We start from the raw sequence: 20,576 nt of genomic DNA, 5'->3' as shown, positions 1-20,576 counted from the left end.
GAAGGTAAGTAAATGACGACTTACCATTTTTTCACCATGAAAAACGAAATTGATTATTAAGTTTTAAATGAATTGAAATTCCTAGATTCTTTTGAGATCCATTGAACTTTTAAATGTTGATTATGCCTTTCAAGTTTGTGACTGGGATGCAGAGGATCACAAACAAGGTGTGAATAACCATGCAAATTAGCTTGGTACACTTAATGTTACAAATGACCTAATCAATGTTACAAATGACCTAATCAATGTTACAAATGACTTAATGTTACAGAGTGCAATTTCATGGAATAACACCATTTTCACATTTTTCCTAAAGTAACTAAGATTGGGAATTTATAAAAGTTTAGTCACTTTAATAGTTATCATTATACTTATTAATGAGAATAAATGTCCTATCCTACCCATTCGGCTAACGACCCTCCACCAGTCAAAGAAGCGATGGGTGAGAGTGGACACCCATTAAACCACCATTTTATAGACAGTAACTAGGGGTGTTCGTTTGGATGGATCGGTTTGATCCGATCGAATCAAGTAAATCCGAATAGATTTCGGTTTTCAAAACATTGATCCAAATAGTCCAAACTAAATTTAAATCCGATCCGATCCAACCAAATTATAATTCGGTTGGATCGGTTTTTACAATTCGGTTTTCAAGAGGCAAGACATTTTGAAACTATATAACTTGAATATTAGCAAAATCTATAAAGAAACCATTTTTTTTTTATAAATTATAATTTATGAACAAATACTAAGAAAATATATTATAGTTAATATTTCATTGACAAAAAACTTTTGATAAGAAGTAATTTTAAAGTAGTATATTCGATGAAAATTTATAATAACTAAAAATAATAATTTAGTATATTTATAAATTGTTAAAGATACATATGAAAAATAGATAATAAGTTGTTATTCGGTTTTTTTGGACTATTCGGTCCTTAGTTTATAAACCAAAACCAATCCAAAATAATAATTCGGTTTTGTTGAAAACCAATCCAAAAATCTGAATATCCGAACCAAATAGTCCGATCCAAATTGTCCAATTGGACAATTCGGTTTTATCCAAATAGTGAACAGTCTTAACAGTAACCTTATACTCCCTTACAGACCGGCTTCGTGAATGAGGCCTACTAACGGTAAGACGGACTTGTCTTATATATATATATATATATATATATATATATATATATATATAGAGAGAGAGAGAGAGAGAGGTATTAAACTCTTAATATTATTATAGTATAAGGGTTGAATTTTAAACTTTTAAAATTCTAGGGTTTGGATTTAAAGTTTCATAAATGAGACTCTTCAAGTTCCAAAACTTGAGGGCAAGTTTTGTAACTTTTCAAAAGTTTTGATTTTCATAACTTAAGGATTTTAAAGTTCCATGAATGATACCTTTCAAATTCCAAACTTGAGGACAAGTTATGAAACCTTTCAAGATCTCTTGAATTCCATAACTTACAAGAGTTAATAGTTTCATGAATAAGGACATTTCATATTCCATAACTTGAGGACAAGTTATGGAACCTTTTCAAGAAACACACTGATCAAATTTAACTAATCCAATTATCACATAATTCATCATTTACAGATTTGACCTAATTTGATTCATATTACAAGATAACTTCAAATTTTACAAATAATTAGTTTTATCAAAATCAAGTAATTGTCTTAAAATTTGACAACCTTCATGTCTTTGGATGGGGATAAAAATTACCATACTAGTAAAATCAAAATTTATGAACCAAAACAGTTTGTGGTAATGATCCTAATCCAGAACAGGCCAAAAACTCAAAAATTCAGCCATCCGATGAAACAACTCATCGAGTGTACTAATGAACTCGACGAGTTCATCTTCATAAGGCACCTACTCGTCGAGTTCATAGATGGACTCATCGAGTAGGCCCCGACAAAATCTAGAATTGTCATTTTTCAGCTTTTGAAAATCACACAATTGCATCAATATAATAGAAAACAACCATAGCTCTGATACCACTGATGGGTTTTATGAACTCTAACATTCCTATGTTGCACATACAACCCTAAAGCTTTAGATCTAAGTTTTCTATAAATATACATGCAACATTGTTTTTCCAAATCATAAAGCCTAAACTAGCATGCAAGGTAACATTTGAATTGTAAAAAAGCAGTTAGAAGATTACCTTGTGTAGTAGCTTGCTTGTCTTTGACCTTTAGGAGCCTAGCACCTCAAGTGTGATGCCTCAAATGTCTTATAACAAACTAAGAACAAGAGAATGGACTTTAGTGAGAGGTTTGGGTGATCAAAATTGGCTAGCTACAACTCTAGTGTGCATGGGGGGGGGCGATTTTAGGGTGTTAGGGACTTCTTTTATAGCTTAGGATTACAACCATGCAAACCCTAATGAGTCTTCATATTTCTTAGATCTTTAGGGCTAAACCTTCTTGGAGTCTCACATAGGTTTATTCCAACTCTAATCAACATGAGTCATGAGTCCAACTAGAAGTATTATTGATTTACCTAATTAGTCCCTGTATCTTTAATCAGTTTCTTCTGATCACTAAATTAATATCAAATTAATTCTTGATCAATACTAATTAAATAATGTGATTTCTTAATTAATATGTTATACTTATAATATATTAATAAATCATAATAACCTCTTCCTCAAATATCCATCCTATCAAATTGTTCCAGAGTGTTACAACCCAAATGGACCATGCTATTATCGGGTCAAGTACATACCAATTATAGTTATGGGCTTAGACACCTAATCCAACAAAAACTTCATAACCTAATCACCTATCTTGTAGATATAGCCATTTCTTCATTTAGGGCACCTTTGGTCCCAAATATGGTGATTCTTGAGCATGGCATGCTCTTAAAAAAATAAGTCATCCTTTCAGATCTTATGAGGGGTCTTGAGTCATGGTTTTGATGCGTAGTTTTGCTCCATGCGTGCGATAGAAGGTCTTAAGTCATTAAGATGATGAGATTGTGTGTATTAAGCACTTAATGGACGTGCAAAGTCATAAAGTTGGAAACTTCATGACTCTTAGTGGTATTTTGGCCATCGATATAAAAGTTGGACGTGATAGCTTAATGTATTAAGCCCTTATTGAGGAAATGGGGTTCTGAGCGTACGTCGTGCGTACCTCAGAATAAGGCCCGTGTACGTGGTCAATTTTTAACTCCAGTTAAGGTTCGAGTACGCCCAACATAAGAGCTAAGTACGCAACACGTACTCGGCTGAGTGGGCCAATGTAACACCCTGTTTCGAATTGTTCCCCATTTTGGTTTATTGATCAAAGGATTGAGTACTATCAACCTACGAATCCTTGATGGGTTGGGTTTTGGACCCCGTTGGAGTTGAATAATGTCACTTGGATTGCTCGGGTATTCAGTTTGAGTTTCTGGATCAAAGGGTATTTCGGTAATTTTCTAGCTAGGGTTTTATGGGAAGTAGATTTTAGTTCGGGATATTTTATGGTAGGCAGGAACCGATAATAGTGTTGAGTGTCTCGATTCATTTCTTTGGATATATGAATGGTTGGAATCAGAGTTGTATCGAGTGAGTTAGCATCTTCGGGAGAATTAGGGTTTTAGGAAAAACATTAGTATGCGAGGTGTACCAAGGTGGTACATAGGGCATACCGAATAGAAGGAAACTACGCGAGGCGTAGCTAGGAACGCGTGGCGTATATGTGAGGTTGGATCGGGGTGTGCGGCCTCGTACGCGGGGTGTACGAGAAGGTACACTGGGCGTACGAGGGTCAGATTGAAAACTCTAATTCAAGGGTTGTGCCCTATATAAGAATAATGTTAAGCCTCCTTCTTCATTCTAAGTCAACCCCCACCCTCTAAAACCCTAGAAATTGTCCTTAATCATTCATGGTGGCATTTTGAGCCTATGAAGTCCATTTTTGGAGTGTTTTGTCCATTTCCAAGAAGGTGGAGTTTGATGCAAAGATGGGGATCAAGGGGAAGCTTATGGATCTAGCTTTTGTGACTCATTTTTAGCTTGATGAAGGTATAAATCTTTGAACTTGATCATTGGTGTCTTAGATCTACCATTTATGGGTTTTTTGTTCATTTTGGTCCTAAGTATGAGATCTAGTGGTCATGATTTCATTCCAGGAGCATTGATTTGCCCCTCTTAGTGTTTCTAAGGTTCAAGGTCCATAAAGTTGGCACCTTTAGAGTTTAAGACCATCTATGTTGGAGTTTGAGCCATTTCCATGAAAGTATAATGCTATTTGATCTTTTTGGGGCTTGCAAAGTCATAAAGTCAGTGGCTTTATGGGTTTAGACGTTAGTTGGGACTCAGATCTGTGGTTTGGACTTGTTGGACCAAGCACTAAGAGATTAATGAGGATTTGGCTTAATGGAGTAGTACGTTGGGCGTACAAGACTGTACGCACAGTGTACAAGCCAAACGGCCTGTACGCTTAGGGTACAACCAAGTACGCCCTGCGTACTCAGTTAGATTGGATTTTGTGTTTGTGGGCCTCGGGTTGGGCCATTTCTTGGACTAAGTTGTTGTGGGCCTTCGTGGGCCAATTGGGAATAGGTTTATGGACTAAGGAAATTATTGGGCTTTTGGATAAGGCCCATTGGAAAGGCTTGGGCCCAATTTGGAAAATTAGGCCATAAGTGGGCCATAATTAGGTCTCTATGATTATGAGATATTGGACTATCGGAATGACAAGTGTTTGGACTAGAATAAATGGTTGGGCCTTAAGGTAAGACCATGTAGAGGCTTGGGTCCATTTGGAAAATTGGGCCATATGTTTGGCCTTGGTTGATTATTTAGATTTTGGGCCTTTAGAGTCTGAGTTGGGCCTTGGTTTTGAACCAAGCTAAGTTAGGGTTAAAATGATCCATTTACCTTAAGTGTGGATTTAAGGTTATGCAATGAAATCCAAATGGTTAATTGGGATTTGTCTTGATGATTGATAGTTTGGGGACCAGTAAGCCAACATCCAAAGATTTATTCGCATGACTTCAGTAGTGTAAGGTGAGTCTCATCACCATACCAATGGGTCGAAGGCTCCAAGGCCGACTTATGTATTTGGTTGTGATGACTATTGTGAGTGTGTTATCAATACATTATGTTTTTATGATAAGAACATGTGGGGGTTCCCATGGCAAATAGTTATATGTGGTATGCCAGTTGTCTTCGTGACTTTGGCAAGTAGTGGTTACTTGCGAATGTGTTGTCATTATGTTATGTATTTATGATAAGACCATGTGGGGGTTCCCATGATAATTAGTTAAGACCATGTGGGGGTTCCCATGGGCTATTATGAGATATATGATATACTAGTTGGTTATGTGATATATGATATGCCTGCAATCTTTGTGATACTTTCATGGAAGACTCTGGGGGGTACCCGAGGCAGTTGGATATAAGACTATGTAGGGGTTCCAATGGCTTTCCGGGCTAAGACCATGTGAGGGTTCCTATGGCAGTGGGCTAAGACAATGAGGGGGTTCCAATGGCAACCGGTGTAAGACCTTGGAGGGTTTCCGGGGCATCCTTATATGTTTGTATGTATGGTTTATATGACATCTCTAGTTAAGACCATGTGGGGTTCCCATGGTAGTAGGCTAAGACCATATGGCACCTAGAGTAAGACCTTGGAGGGTTTCCACGGCTTCCTCATACGTTTATATGCATGGCTTATGTGATTGATATGGTTTATGTGATTATGTGGGGTATGCTATGGGGAACTCACTAAGCTTTGTGCTTACAGTTTTGTTTATGGTTTCATATATAATTTTTTTTATAAAGGAAGGGCCTGGTTTGATCGCATGCGCACACACCCATGTTTCCACAATATGTGATTTTGTGATGAACTCTTATAAATGTTTTTAATTAGCAATATTTTTGGAATGCTTTGATTTAAAAGATATATGTGTTTTGACTACAATAAAAATAAAAGTTTTACCCTTGATTTTTGGGTCGTTACAACCAAGTTGACTCCTTGACCCATTAACTTTGACTTTGAATTTGACTATGGTTGACCAAGTTTGACTTAAGGGTATTTTGGGTATTCTGAGTTATAGTTGAGCCTTGGTGTCTATCTGTTGAATAGGTGACCTGTAGAATTGGTATTTGGAGTAGTGTATTGTTTAACTTTTCGTTAGACTGTGAGGTGAGTTTCCCTCACTATATTTATGGATCAAAGGCACCAAGGCCAGCCCATTGGACTAACTGTGTTATGGTTTGTTGGGTTGAGGCGGGCCAGTGGATAGACTGAAGGCCAAGATAACCCGGGAGGTTCGAATAAACTGAAGGCCTGCAAGGCGGACCAGTCAGGCCGAAGGCCCGGAGGGCGATCCAGATAGACTTTCGGCCCGGTGAAGTGGTCCAGTCATGCTGAAGGCTTTGTATACATGTTGTTATTTGTTATGTTTATGTGGTGGAACTTTGGGGGAACTCAATAAGTGTTGGCTTACAATTTTTTTTTTATTTCAGGTACTTCTGAGGACCGTGGAAAGGCGAAGGCGTGCCCATACACATCCTTGGTTTTATGTTGTTGGCCTTGGGAGACTCTGATTTTGAATAATATTTTTTTGGAAACAATGGTTATGTAAACACTTATTTTAGTAAATGGGTTATTTTGAAAAGTTTAAATTTGTTGTGATTTTTAAGATGTTACAAGTTGGTATCAAAGCCTTGGTTTGAGCGAATTGGAGGAACATCCATGTGAATCCAGGCTCAAGCTAAGGAACTACAAAGTTTTAAAAATAATTTTCAAAATTGATTTCAAAAAGTAACCAAGGAAGGATGTGATGTGTACGATCAGTCGGAGCCAGTAAGTATACCCCAAGTTACTATACTGTTATTGATATTATGTTATGTTAGAACAACATGCTAGTGGTAGGCTTGGGATCTTCAGGAATCGCATGATAGAATTGCCTAATATATGACATCTGATAGCCTAGGGTTATTCCTTAATGAAATTGACATCATTATTGTAGTTGCTTAGTGTATGCATCAAAATTGTATATAACTAAGATTTTATAGCCTGGGAATGTTTGATTGGCCTAATTTCCTGTTCCTTGTCTGGTTGTGGGCTTAGGGTGGAATCAAGTATTCAACTGTCTATGGAATCTAGTGTTATGTATGATTAGCATACACGAGTGTTGCAGGGTCAGTTGAAGTTTCATGGATGAGTTATGTGGGGTCAGCTGGCCAGTTGAGGGATGTTTAGCCTTTCTTTAAGAAGTGAGAATAGGATGTATGCATATCTGAGTGTGTGTTGTTAGGGTTGTTGTGATGATATTCTGAGACATTACGAGTAGGTGCAGAAAGTAGTATGGGCCCGTACTACAGGAAGCATTGGACCCGTACGCGTAGTACGATAGTCACAACCCCTAGGTTTTATTTGTGGAATGGTTCTTATGGTATGATGTGCACCTCATATGATATTTTTTGTTTTATATTCAGTACAGTATGGTGGTTACGAGGCAATTTGCGTCAGGATCTGAATAAGGAGTCGGAGCGAGTGGCCAAGTTGACTGAGGACCAGGTTGAGGAGATGGTTCATGTTGAGGTTGTTTCTATTGTCCGAGGCAGATACCAGAGTTGTTTGGGTCTATCAAGAATGCCATGATGGAGTTCTTCGATGACCAATATACTGCACTTTTTGAGATTGCTATTGGTGCAGCTATCGCGGCCATCGTTGTTGCAGGTATTGGTGCGAGGAGAGCCTTCCAGTACTGGGACTTCGATAATACGAAGCCCCCGATGTTTGATGGAGTCCAGGATCTGATCATTGCCATGAGGTGGTTTTACGATGTTGAGGGATGTTTCTTTACTTTCTCTTGCCCAACTTACCAGAAGGTCAAGTGGGCTTTGAACCTTCTTCGGTCTAGAGCGAAAGATTGGTGGAGACTAGTTACTGGTCCGTACACTCGAGAGCAGACAACTGCTGTATCATGGGAGCAGTTTTGTAACGCCTGTGTTTCTGGGTTTGTCATTAGTGTTAACCTTTGTAACCCGCTTTGAAATAATAGAAGTGTATTATTTGAGTATTATGTGTTTTATGCTTAACTGTGTCTTAATTTGATTAAGAATAAAAATAAGCATCAAAATGAAATATTAGATAAAGCTGATATCTATGGATAATCTTGTAGTAGTTGAAACGAGCTTTCCGAATATATAAAGAATGCTGAAATCCGAGTTATAACGAAGAAGTTATGACCTGTCGAAGTTTCGCGACAGAACCGAAACGACACGGAATGACGTAAAATAAGAAATTTAAGATAGAGTGATATCTAGCCTTAGCGATCTAAATGAAAGTCGTAGAGTTTGTTAAACCGAGAGCGTGCATAAAAAGAACGCCCAAATTTGACTTCGTATGAGGAAGTTATCATTTTTCCGAAGTTTCGACTTTGCAGTATGCAACCCGAATCCTCGATTTCAGATCGAGTGGTTTTTAGCCAAAACAATCTAAACGAGAATCGAAGATCTCATCGATAGTAGTCCAACGGTGAAAAGACAAACGAAAACAGACGACGGATGAAGAAGTTATGAGTTTATAACGGAGTTTTGCTGTCCCAGCCTACTAAAAATAATATATTTATAATATATTAAAAATAAAATTCAAAATTAGCCAACGGAGTCTAAATGAGAGTTGTAGAGCATAATCTCACCTACGCGTGGATATAAAGAACGTCGAAAACGGAGCTCGTATGCGAATGTTATGATTTTCTGAAGTTCGGGGCGTGAACCCCAAGGCTATGTCAGAGCTCACGAGGCGAACATATGTAGTTCACGAGGTGAGAATTAGTGACTCACGAGGTGAACAGATGATGGACGTCTTCCAGGGCAAGTGGCCATGACAAACACAATGACGTATCAAGCTCACGAGGTGAATATTAGAAACTCATGAGGTGAGCTAGTTCACGAGGTGAATATTAGAAACTCATGAGGTGACCCCAGAAAATTCACCCTATAAATAGAAATCAAGGTTCAGCCGATTTAGGTTGCTCATCTCTTACTCTCCCACTCCCGATACTCTCTTTAAGCCCTATTTTAAGCCCCCGAAGCCCTGTTATCATTCCCAAGACCCGAAGCCCGAAGATCCCGAGAAGAAAAGAGTTTCCGATCCGAAGCTTTACCCGCGAGAAGCCTGGTGTGTGAATTGATCCCGGTTTCACCGAAGAATACTACTCTTATAGCCGTAGTGCTGTCCGATCATCTTCTGATCAAGTGAGTGTGTAGTTACTTTCTTCTAACGTATAATTATGATGTATTTTATACAAAATACGTATTATGTGTATATTTTGTTCTTATATGTGTAAATGTATATTCACTTTCTTCTATCTCATAAATATGATTTAATCTCTATGAAATACGTGTTATGTGTATGTGTCTCATCTATTGATTAGAATATGTATTTAATGACAACGCTATACAGGTTTTAAACTATGTATAAAAATATATATTTTTATCTATTAATATGTTGGGTAGAATATGGGTAGATAGTTGATGTGTGATAAACAGATGAGATGCATCGATGTTGTTGTTGTTGATGGAGTTGTTCAGCGAAGTATGGATAACGACCACAGACTCTTTTAGACAGTCCTGTGGAACGCTAGCAGGTTCATAACCTGTAGGTGTTGTGAACGATGTGTTCAGCGGTGTACTCTATCCCCCTCATGGTTGCCTTTAGGACATATACTGTTGAGGAAACCCCTTTGCAGTAATGTTCGTCCCGATGAAAATCCTAGATTTGGTCCCTTGAGATAGATGTTGTTTTAGGGACGTAAAGTGAGGATAACAGGAATGGGTAATCGGGTTACTGTTGGTTGGTGAAATTAAATATAATTATTTATTATGGGTTGAAAACCCTATATGCTCACCAGGTTCCCAAGCCTGACCCACTCAGTTTATTTGTATTACAGGTAGTGGCGCGAGGGCATAAGATGGATGAATCATCAAGTTATTTTGTTTATTAGACTAGTTGTTATATGTAACTGTTGTATGGTCTATCTTTTGTTGTTTATGCTTTTGTGTCTGTAGCAAAACATGACATCCCGAGTTTCGATTATATAATAAAAAAACATTTCTTTATCAAATGCTTTGGTAAATATTATTTTATCATACTTTGTTTTTGGGAACAAATTCCGCAACTCTTTTAAATCAAAAGGATTTACTCTAAAATTATTTTAAAAGCAAAAATGAAACCGGTCTTTTCTGGCCGTGATTTTGGGGATGTCAAAAGTTTTTTGATATGTTTCACTCGAGATAAGTGCCTTTGGTTAAGAGAGAAAGATGAGCCCAGGAGTATCTGGACCTAAGGCAGGGGACGGAGACGTTGACCGAGATCACTAAGATGTTCACTGAGAGAGCATTGTTCTGCCCTGATTTTGCTGCTTCTGAGCAAGCTCAAATGACCCGGTACTTGAGCACACCCAAGACGGACATCCGCTAATTTATGCCTGCTCAACGCTATGGTACAATTGTGGAGTTACAGGAGGCCGCTAGGCAACAGGAGATAGAGTTGGAACTCCAGGCGAGGGAGCAGGGGCAGGCTCCGATGCAGTCGCAACCTGCAGTGATGCATTTCAAGGCCGCTGATGTGAGATCTAGGAGTCAGAGGGGCCTCACTTTTAGGACGTGCGACAAGGTTCATGAGGGACCTTTCCGGTTATCTGTTGGATGCCACAAGTGTGCAAAGGAGGGGCACTTTGCAATGGATAATCTACAGCCAGCCCCAGTACCGAGCACCAGGATTTTCTACCATTGTGATTAGGTTGACATGTGAAGGTCAACTGTTCATTGATCGCCGCCAAGCCAGCTCAGACCCCGACGCCAGCCACTCTGAGGATCACTAATGGGCACCAGGGTAGGGCAAATCCCCCGAGGGCTTGGGGTTGTGCTATTCAGCTCATTGTCGAGGAGGTCAGGGCAATGCCAGGCGTCTTTACTGGTATGTTTCTATTTATATTACATTGAATTATTTATGATATGCCTATGTTTATGATTATTTTAGGTACCTTCCTAGTGAACTCTTTTCCCGCTCTTGTGCTTTTTGACTCAGGTTCGAGTCAAACTTTTGTATCCCAGACGTTCATTAGGGGGGTTGATATGCCTATTAGAGAGTTAGAGTGTCCATTGCGGGTTTCTATCGCCAATGAACATTGGGTTTCGGCATACAGGGTTTATCGGGGTTGTATTTTGGAGACTTTTTGGGTACTTTATCCGATCGATTTAATTCTGATCCCCATGGGGGATGTGTGTGATAGTGGGAATGGATTGGGTGAGTAGGTTTGGTGCTATAATAGACTGCAAGGGTCAGTAGGTGGTGGTTCAAACCCCAAGTGGGGGAGAACTGTTTATCTATGGGGAGGGTATCAGGACTGGGTCATCTTTTTACTCTGCTGCCAAGGCTCGGCAGTATATTCAACATTGTTGTATAAGTTATCTACCTTTTGTGATTGATACAAGGGTTTCAAGAACCCTTTCAATTTTTGAAACTGCCTCCATTAGGGTTCAGTTTCTATAAACCCTAATTTTGATCTATTCAACTTTCTGCAAGATTAATGAGAACAATGGCTCTGATACCACTTATGGGTTTTATATGTTACAAAAAATCTATTTTTGGCGGAAAAACATAAACACTAAGTTCACATGCACCCTAAGGATCTATGTTCTCATTATGATTTGCAAACAACTATTGAATATCAAGAACCTTAGAAGTACATTGCTATTTTCGAAAAACACTAAATGATTATGAAAAAAATACATACCTTATGTTTATTGTAGTAAATAAACAATGATTCCTTCCTGATCTAGCTTAAGAAAGTAAGCATCAGAAGTCTCGTGCCTCTAACGTTTCCACCTAAACCCTAGCAAATTGGAGGTTAAAGATGAGAGAGGAGGAGAAAGGGAATTTTCAAAATTTTCTTTTGAATGAGTTGAATTTCTAAATCCATAACCCAAGCTGGTTTATATAGATGATAGGGAGGCTAAGGATAAGCCATGTTTCCTTAGATAAGCCCTTATCTATTTTCTTGTTCCCTAAGGCATTCCAAGCTTCCTTAAAGCCCAAGAATACCTCTAGAAACCATATAGCTATCTAGAATTTCGTCCCCCCTCCTAGGGAGGTTCTAGAATTTGTCAATGTTCAACTTTTGAATAGTCACCATTAGTCCTTCCAGATTTAATTAATCCAATTAACCCCAAAATTAATTTCAATTAATTTCTGATTAATTCTTAATTAAATAATACTATTTCTATTTAATATATTATTCTCATAATATATTAATAAATCACTTATCTTTTATTTTTTTAATTTATTAACTATATAATAAGTTAATAAATCAATTTCTCTCTCTCCAAATAGCAATCTAGGCAATTACTACGTTTGAGGGCAACCCAAAAGGACTTTGCTAATAGTTCAAGATTATACTAATTTATTTATTGGCTTAGACACCTAATCTAATATAACTATCCTGTTAACTTTGATGTATTCCTAGAGGGATACGTTAACAATTATAAGCATGATACTTTCTGTTGGTGTGCTAAACTATGGGAGTTCTTTGTTTATCTTTCATCTGAGTTTAACTGGGTTTGGTTGTATGGAGTATTTGATTTGTGAATAAGAACTAGAACTATTGAAGGATTTTTATGTATTTTTTAATTTTCTCTCCGTGTTTGTGTGTGTGTGTGTGTTTTGTGCGTGTTTAATTTTGTGAGTGTGTGTTCTTGATTTTCAGGTTTAAATGTTTTCAATTTATGCGTTTTAATTTGGTTTGTTACATGGATTCATTAGTGGAGGAGACGAGTTTGCAGGTGGAAGAGCTTAACATAAAATGAGAAGGGATATAGACACCAAAGTCGATGGTGGGAAGGATTCCGACGAAGTCCGACAATATGGGATTTAGATGGTTAAAAAAAAGGACCGTTGCTAGGAATTCAAGCTTGAAAACTTTTAAAATCACAGATCTTACATGGAGCTTGTAAAAATATTGAAATCACCACCTTCTCTTTTCATGATCCTAGTTTTCCACGTATGTATGTGTGTTTGGGGGAAACCAAACATAGAGCTTGAAGAAACATAATCACAAAATTAGTGATGGGTGAGGAAGAAGATGATGTGATATATATATATATATATATATATATATATATATATATATATATATATATATATATATATATATAGAGAGAGAGAGAGAGAGAGAGAGAGAGGGGGGGGAGAGAAAAAGAGTAAGAGAATGAGAGGGTATGGGGGAGTGATAGGGTGGGGTATGCTACTTTTTTATTATTATTATTATTATTATTATTATTATTATTATTATTTTAAAATTAAAAATGTATAAAAAGAAATATAAGAAATACAAAAAGGAAATTAAAAGGATAAAATAGTCTTTTTTAAGTTTTTTAGCACTAAAGTTACGAATTTTTTTTATTTTGGACCTTCCATGCAAGTTGAAAACTTTTTGGCTCTCGTACACAATTTTTTTTGCAAACAACAGGGACCAAATTTGCAGTTTTGTCTAATATTTATTGTTTGATTTCTAGAGATGGTTCGAACGCCAATCCAAGGCTATCTTCTAACCAATGCAAAGCAATTCTAAAAGTATCAAACATTTAGTTTATAAACAATGTAGACCCAACAATCAAATATGAATTTTAAGAAAATACATTAACAATGTATAATAACGAGAACACATGTACCAAGATATAAAATATGTAAGTGGCAAGCAAATTAACACAAGAGACACATACATTTACATGGTTACAAAATTAAGATTGTCTACATCCGTGGGGAGAGACATATGGGAACTTGTACATTGATAATCATATTGTGATCGCAAAACACTTAAAATTATACAAAATGAAGATGCAAACACTGGAGCCTTCAACAAATCTTCAAGAGAAAATGACATAAGAACTATGGTGAAAATAAGGCTAAATATTGGATTTATGACTCATGGTCCTTATTAACAAGTTGGTAGAGACATTACCAAGTCACACAAAATCCACCCTGAAAGCACCATATGTGCTATGCATGTCGTGTCAGGCATGCGGCTAAGTCTAACTACACATTCCAACAGTCAAATGTGCGGACCTATGTAACATGTGAACTTGTGAGCATGTAACGATCACAAAGCATCAACGTACTTGATACCATTTCATGCGACATGCATGTCATGTAACCGAAGGTGTGAGGCTCTTCTAGATAGCCTCCTCTAAGGCTGCAGATTGGTTTTGTTCATAAGTTTATTGGATTTCACTAACAAATAACACTCCACTTTGATACCAATACATCCACAAAAAAATCTAAGAGTAACACCCTAGTTGAATAAATGTATGCCAAAATTTAATATAAAATTTTCACTCTAAGTTGTGACCTAACCATCACTTAAAAATGGTCGACTCCACACAAATGACATACCTTATGAGTCCATATCAACCACAAAACCGGCCATCAAATAATTAACCATCCCCATAAAATATCTTTTGACTCGAACACATTACTTTGAAATGTTTTTTGATATGAACTTTATAAAGACATCTAGATAATCTTCAAACTACTTTGTAGAACCATACCGATTGAACCTTTTTGTGATAACAATACTTTTCTTCATGGATAAGAACCATAAAATAGTCCAATATATGTAAATGTTTTCGTTCTCGATGTGAGTAACAAATATAAACAATGATGAATTATGTTTGTTAATTATATTCCACAACCACTCAAAATGAACAAAAAAAACCCAAAAAAATAAATAAGGAGATTGAAACAAGGAGTTCAATATCATGTGCTGTCTTGTGGTTTTTATATAAAAGTTGAATATTTATGATGTTACCCATCCAAATATAACACTGGCATACATAGGAACGGTCAAAACGGGCTTAAAGAATAGAAAACACACACAAAAGTAGATTCTCCCGAGAAAGATATGATGTGTAGAGTGAGGTTATTGCAAACGTCAAAACGAACCTACAAAGATCAACATAATAGACAGTGACATTACCAATGTTTGATACCCCTGACAATATGCAATGATCATGGCATCATGGAAAAGGAAACACTTCTAGTGATTGTGTATCTGAAGACAAATTATAACACTCGTCATTGTGGTAAGTCATATAATTATTTAAGTGTTGGTACTTTTTTTAGACTTAGTTATGACCATTATACACAATCAAACATAGGAACATAGATATTGAAACTTTAGTGAAGTATATAGGGGGAAGGTGTTTAAATATCCAGCGGCAGTGGAATAAAATATTAAATATTTGTTGCACCATATTTCTTTCTTTTTTGGAGCTATAGACGATAATATTTGTACATATTTTTTAGTGGTTGAACCGTAATACAAAAATAAAATTTTAATTTTTTTTACCCTTATAAGATGAAATCGAGTGGTTGTCCGGGCCACCCCGGAAACCCTTTATCTCCGCCCCTGAGTGCAATATGATTAAAGTAAACAAGTTAATGGTGTATTTTTAATTAAGGATTAGAATATATGTGTACTAGATAAAAATATGAGAACACATTAGATAAAAATATGAGAACACATTATAGCAAAGATACAAAAAATATGTACTCTTTGTTCTTGCATTCAAACCTCTTCCCTCCTAATTATGTCCAAGATTTTTTATGGATGTTTTTGTACCATGGTGCAGTTCAAAAATAAGGCACGATTCATAGACACACATAATTATAAAGAATGAATGATATATATATATATATATATATATATATATATATATATATATATATATATATATATATATATATATATATATATATATATATATATATAAAAGTTATGACCAATAGGTGATTTTATCACTCTCCAAATGATTATTCATTATTTCTTAAAAAACACAATAACTCTACTATTATTGTTGTTGTCAGGCGAATGGTATATACTAATCATAGGTGATCATCTTGAAGAAACTACAAGACTAAGGACTTTCTTAATGATCATTTTCATATTAAATATCTTGTCTACATAAACTATTTTTTTGGATTTGAGTTTCACACTATCGGTCGTTGCATGGTTATTCATCAACAAAAAGTTTGTTAATGAACTTCTCACATAATATTTAATGTTTAATTTCATTCCAGCATCAACATCATTGCCACCAAAGCTTCATTTGATTCCCCTCATGGAAAATCCATTAAAAGACCCTACTATGTATCGATAACTCATTGAAAAAAATATTTTTTACTACATACATAGCCTGAGCTTTTTTTTTGCATAGTTTAATACTTATTGAATTTAATCAGCATCCTTTTCATGTTCACTATGAAGCGACTATTCATGTGTTAAGTTATCTTAAAGCTTCAGGAAACTTGCCCTCTTACATGACATTCCATAAGTGGATATTTCATTTTTTGTGGCAGTCCCATTTCTCGGAAATCAAAGATACAAATAACTATTTCGTTGTTTTCAACTTTAGTTGAATATAGATCAATGTGAAGAGTATGTGTTGAATTGGCATGACAGAGTCAATTGCTTAATGAACTTCAAGTTCTTGATATAACTATCACTCCCCTCAATTATGATAATTTAGTTGTTGTCTATATCAATTAGTTTCGAGCCTCATTAGAACAAACAAAATGGCAGCGAAAACAAAAAACAATTTGATCTAAAACTCGAAACACATGGATCTAAACTCAACTAATCTATGCAACTTATTAGAATTCAATAGATCAAAAAACATACATTTGCTTTCTTCTTAGGCTTCTTCTTTTCACGGCCCAGTTGGTTAGACTTAAGAACCCAACGTAGAGTTCATCTCTTGTAATCGCACCCAAGACGCAAAAATCTAGCAGATATGAATGAACCACCACGAACCAACACGAAACAAGCTTAAATTGATGATTTTGATCATCACCACGTCGTGGCATATGAGGTGCCACATCGTGGTATCGAGTCTTCAGGTTTTCTAGGGTTTTCTCAAGGGTTCCAACTTTTGGAGTAAGGAGGCTAAGATTACATTCATCCAAAACCGGAATTTGACCCCTTTATTTATAGGGAGGTGATTTGAAACCCTAGAGATAATTACCAAATATAATAGTGATTATCTATGGTATTAAAACCATTCTGGAATATTTCACATTCCTTTATTTACTATTAATTATTTAACAAAACAAGTTCATCAAATATTTATCTTTTCAGTTTTATTTTGTTCTGTTTTTGTGTGTAACCTAAAAGGACATTGTTATTTATAGTAATATTATCGAGTTTGTTGTGGCTATATGCACTATTCTCCATCATATATAGCTACAAGTTTTGTTTTTCACGAGAGAAAAAATACATTGAACTACATTGCCACTTTGTTCAAAAGAAGTTAAAAAATATTTTAATTTTCTTATCGCATATGCTATTAACATTTAACAACCAACTATTAACGGTGAATAACGTCATTAGCGGCGACACCGCTAATAGAAGCATCATCAGAACATGGAGTTCTGATATCGCTGCTAATGATGTCCCCTAATAATGCTATTTCTTGTAGTGGACCCTCATGAAGTTTTTTCCAAGCCAAAGCCAAGTCTAATTCCTTATCCTCAATATTAAAAAGGGGGGAGGGAGTTAGCTTCACATTCTTATTCGCTTATACATTTTTTGTTGCTAGTTAGTAATTATGGGCATGATAGTAATTTAACCAAATTATTTCAGAGAGTTTTTGGTATTCTCAGTCTTAGTTTAATTCATGTATATATTATATATGTCTATTTACTTTTGCTTAATCAATCAATGAGAACTTTCAAAACATCTCTCATCTTTCCCGAAGCTTAAACTACAACAAAACAACAACAAAATATCCAAAAATAATTAACCTGATAATATGTTTAAAATAAAGATTTAAACAATTTTTAATATTTTTATGATAACTTAATAACATATTGAATCGAGCATAATTCACCAAAGGTTATATGAAGTACAAGTACAAAAATAGTCATGATGCATTCTACGTTTAATTCGATAACCTAATTGTTGTATTCGTGTATACGTAGGTATGTTAACAAAATCAAATTTCCGTGTTTTCTTAAGAAATTTGAAGAATATAAGAATATGCCTATATTTTTCTCTTAAAATATACTCTATGTCTTGTTAAAAATTGTATCAACACTTATGATATTAAACTTTATAATAAGAGGCAATCCTTTAAAGTATTATCCTAATATATTAAATAAATAACGTCGATGAAAATTTTGGTTATTAATTAAGTAGAAAGTAGTTTTTGTCCATGCAAGAGGGTAGAAGGTAGTTGTTATTTTGTGGTGGTGACCGAAGAAATAAAAAGTTATGCTTGTAAGTAAACTTTCATAATATTTTATAAAATATTATAATAAAATACTTTGGTACATGCTTTTGTTGTTTTACAGTGGCATAGTCGTGTCTTTATTATTTAATTTCGATCAAGGTCAATTTTGCTAATCATGTAGCCTATTATTAATATCATTTGTCGTTTCCAAAAAAAATCAAGGTCAATTGAAAAACAATTAGATCCAGATAACGGACAAAAGTTCATAAAAAATATTCTCTCCGTCCCAAAAGTGGACTATCAAATTGGGACGAAGATAGTATTAAATATAATAAGGGTGTCATTATATATACGTTCTTACTCCATAAAAAATCAAATGTACACTCACCTACTCACACAACAATACACCACACCTTTAAGAGGGTACATATAAAATATGTGTATAATAACTATAATTAATGATTACATTATATATATATAAAATAGGCTTATAATAACTGTAATTAATGATTACATGATATAACGCATCGATAACTTTTTATCTGATAATAGATTAATGTCATAAAAGATTATGATGCAAATTTGTCCTGCATGTTAAGACATCTTTAGGTAACACACCCTAACGGGGAAGAATTGATGGGAAACAGAGCAGTTGGTAGGAGACTAAATTTCAACTTAAAGCGGGGACGTGTCCTGTTTTAGCAATTCACTTTGGTGTGTGAAGTTTTGACCACCATTTCACCACCTTGTCACCATTGCTCCAAGGGGGTTGATGGGTGTTCCAATTTCCAGCTCAATGTTATTAGCTATTAAGTGTTTAACAGGTTTGGCTGAAGACCAAACCTCCAAATCCTGCTAATGAACTTAAGCGAAGAAGTGTGATGCTTATGTGTTGATTTTAATCAATTTCTTAATCCATTAAAATGTTTGATGTATGAACATGGAAACACATGGTTTAAGATTATGAATGTTTGTGAGCTTAACTATTAAGTACTTAATTAGTAGAGTGCAATTTAGACTCAAACTTTTTGGTTTTCCAAAATTATGAAATTGTCCCCTATCTTGTAAAAACCATATAAAATCAATGGATTGTCTAATTTTCATGTGTAATATGTCCCTAGAAATGTATGGATGTCTAGTTTCATTCATGCTAAGTTCTAGATCTAATTTCAAACACAAATGCATAGCTATTTCAATGAATATATATTGGCCCGGAAAATCCACTGATCACTTAAGCTATTTGTAAAAAACTCCAAATTACATGAGTTTTTTTAGAATTTGTTAATTGTGTCTAGTTTGTTTCCTAAAATGGGTTGGATTGATTCCATTCCCAAGTTGGATGAAATTGGCATTCTCCACATGCTTGTCCATAAATTGTTCTTGAAAAAAATCTAATTGGAATGAGGTCATGTATTAGGTTTAGATGAAGATTTTAGTTTAACATATAATTTTTCCATGGATCAATCTATTGAAAATATTGCTCATGGTTATTAATTATTTTGGTAATATTTCTAACATTAACAGGGTCCTTTGGGTTGGCATCATGAACCAAATAACATTATGGAAATAGAGATAAATAAGTTATTAATTTATTAATAAATTAATAAATTAATTAGAAAACATTTTGTAATTAATTAAACTATTTTAATTAATTATAGAGCTTGAATATTAATTAATCTAAGAGATTAATTGGAATATTCCAGAAGCTCCTAGAGAGCATAAGGTGGACGGTTTTGGATGCTCCCTGATAGGGATAAGGCAAATATTTGATAAGGTAAGGATAAACCTTAATAATTTCTATCCTTTTGGGTTTCACGAGTTGCCTATAAATAGACCGCTAGGGGTCAAACCCTAAGAGTTGAGTCCTCTCATTATTTCGTCTGACCTCTCTCATTCTCTCTTCATATATGAAATTTCTAACCTCTCTCCCAAGGGTAGAGAATTTCGAATAAACCCTACCCTAGGGTTTTGCCTTCTTGCGTTTTGGTGGTTGTGGGCCTGACTTCATTAGAGGGGTTCCACTTTGGATCCTTCATCCATTGCAAACACTGACACATATGAGATCCTAAATGAGAAATCAAGAGGCTAGTATGTTTTTTTTCTAGTTGATTCTTAAAGTTCATTGCTATAACTAGTAAAACCTATATCTATGGAGCATGTACACTTAGATGAATCTTTTGATTGTTTTTGCTACATTTAGATAGTGTATTGATGCTAAATAATCTCAACAGTGGTATTAGAACCTATTATGTTTTAGTTGATTGCAAAAAGTTTATAAAAATAAAAAAAACAAAGAAACATGTTTAATCGATGGACGCGACACGTCTATCCAGATTT

The sequence above is a fragment of the Lactuca serriola genome, chromosome 1, assembly GCF_051521515.1.
Source record: "Lactuca serriola cultivar US96UC23 chromosome 1, Lser_US96UC23_V15, whole genome shotgun sequence".
Classification (NCBI taxonomy): domain Eukaryota; kingdom Viridiplantae; phylum Streptophyta; class Magnoliopsida; order Asterales; family Asteraceae; genus Lactuca; species Lactuca serriola.
Note: the sequence above shows the minus strand (reverse complement) of the source record.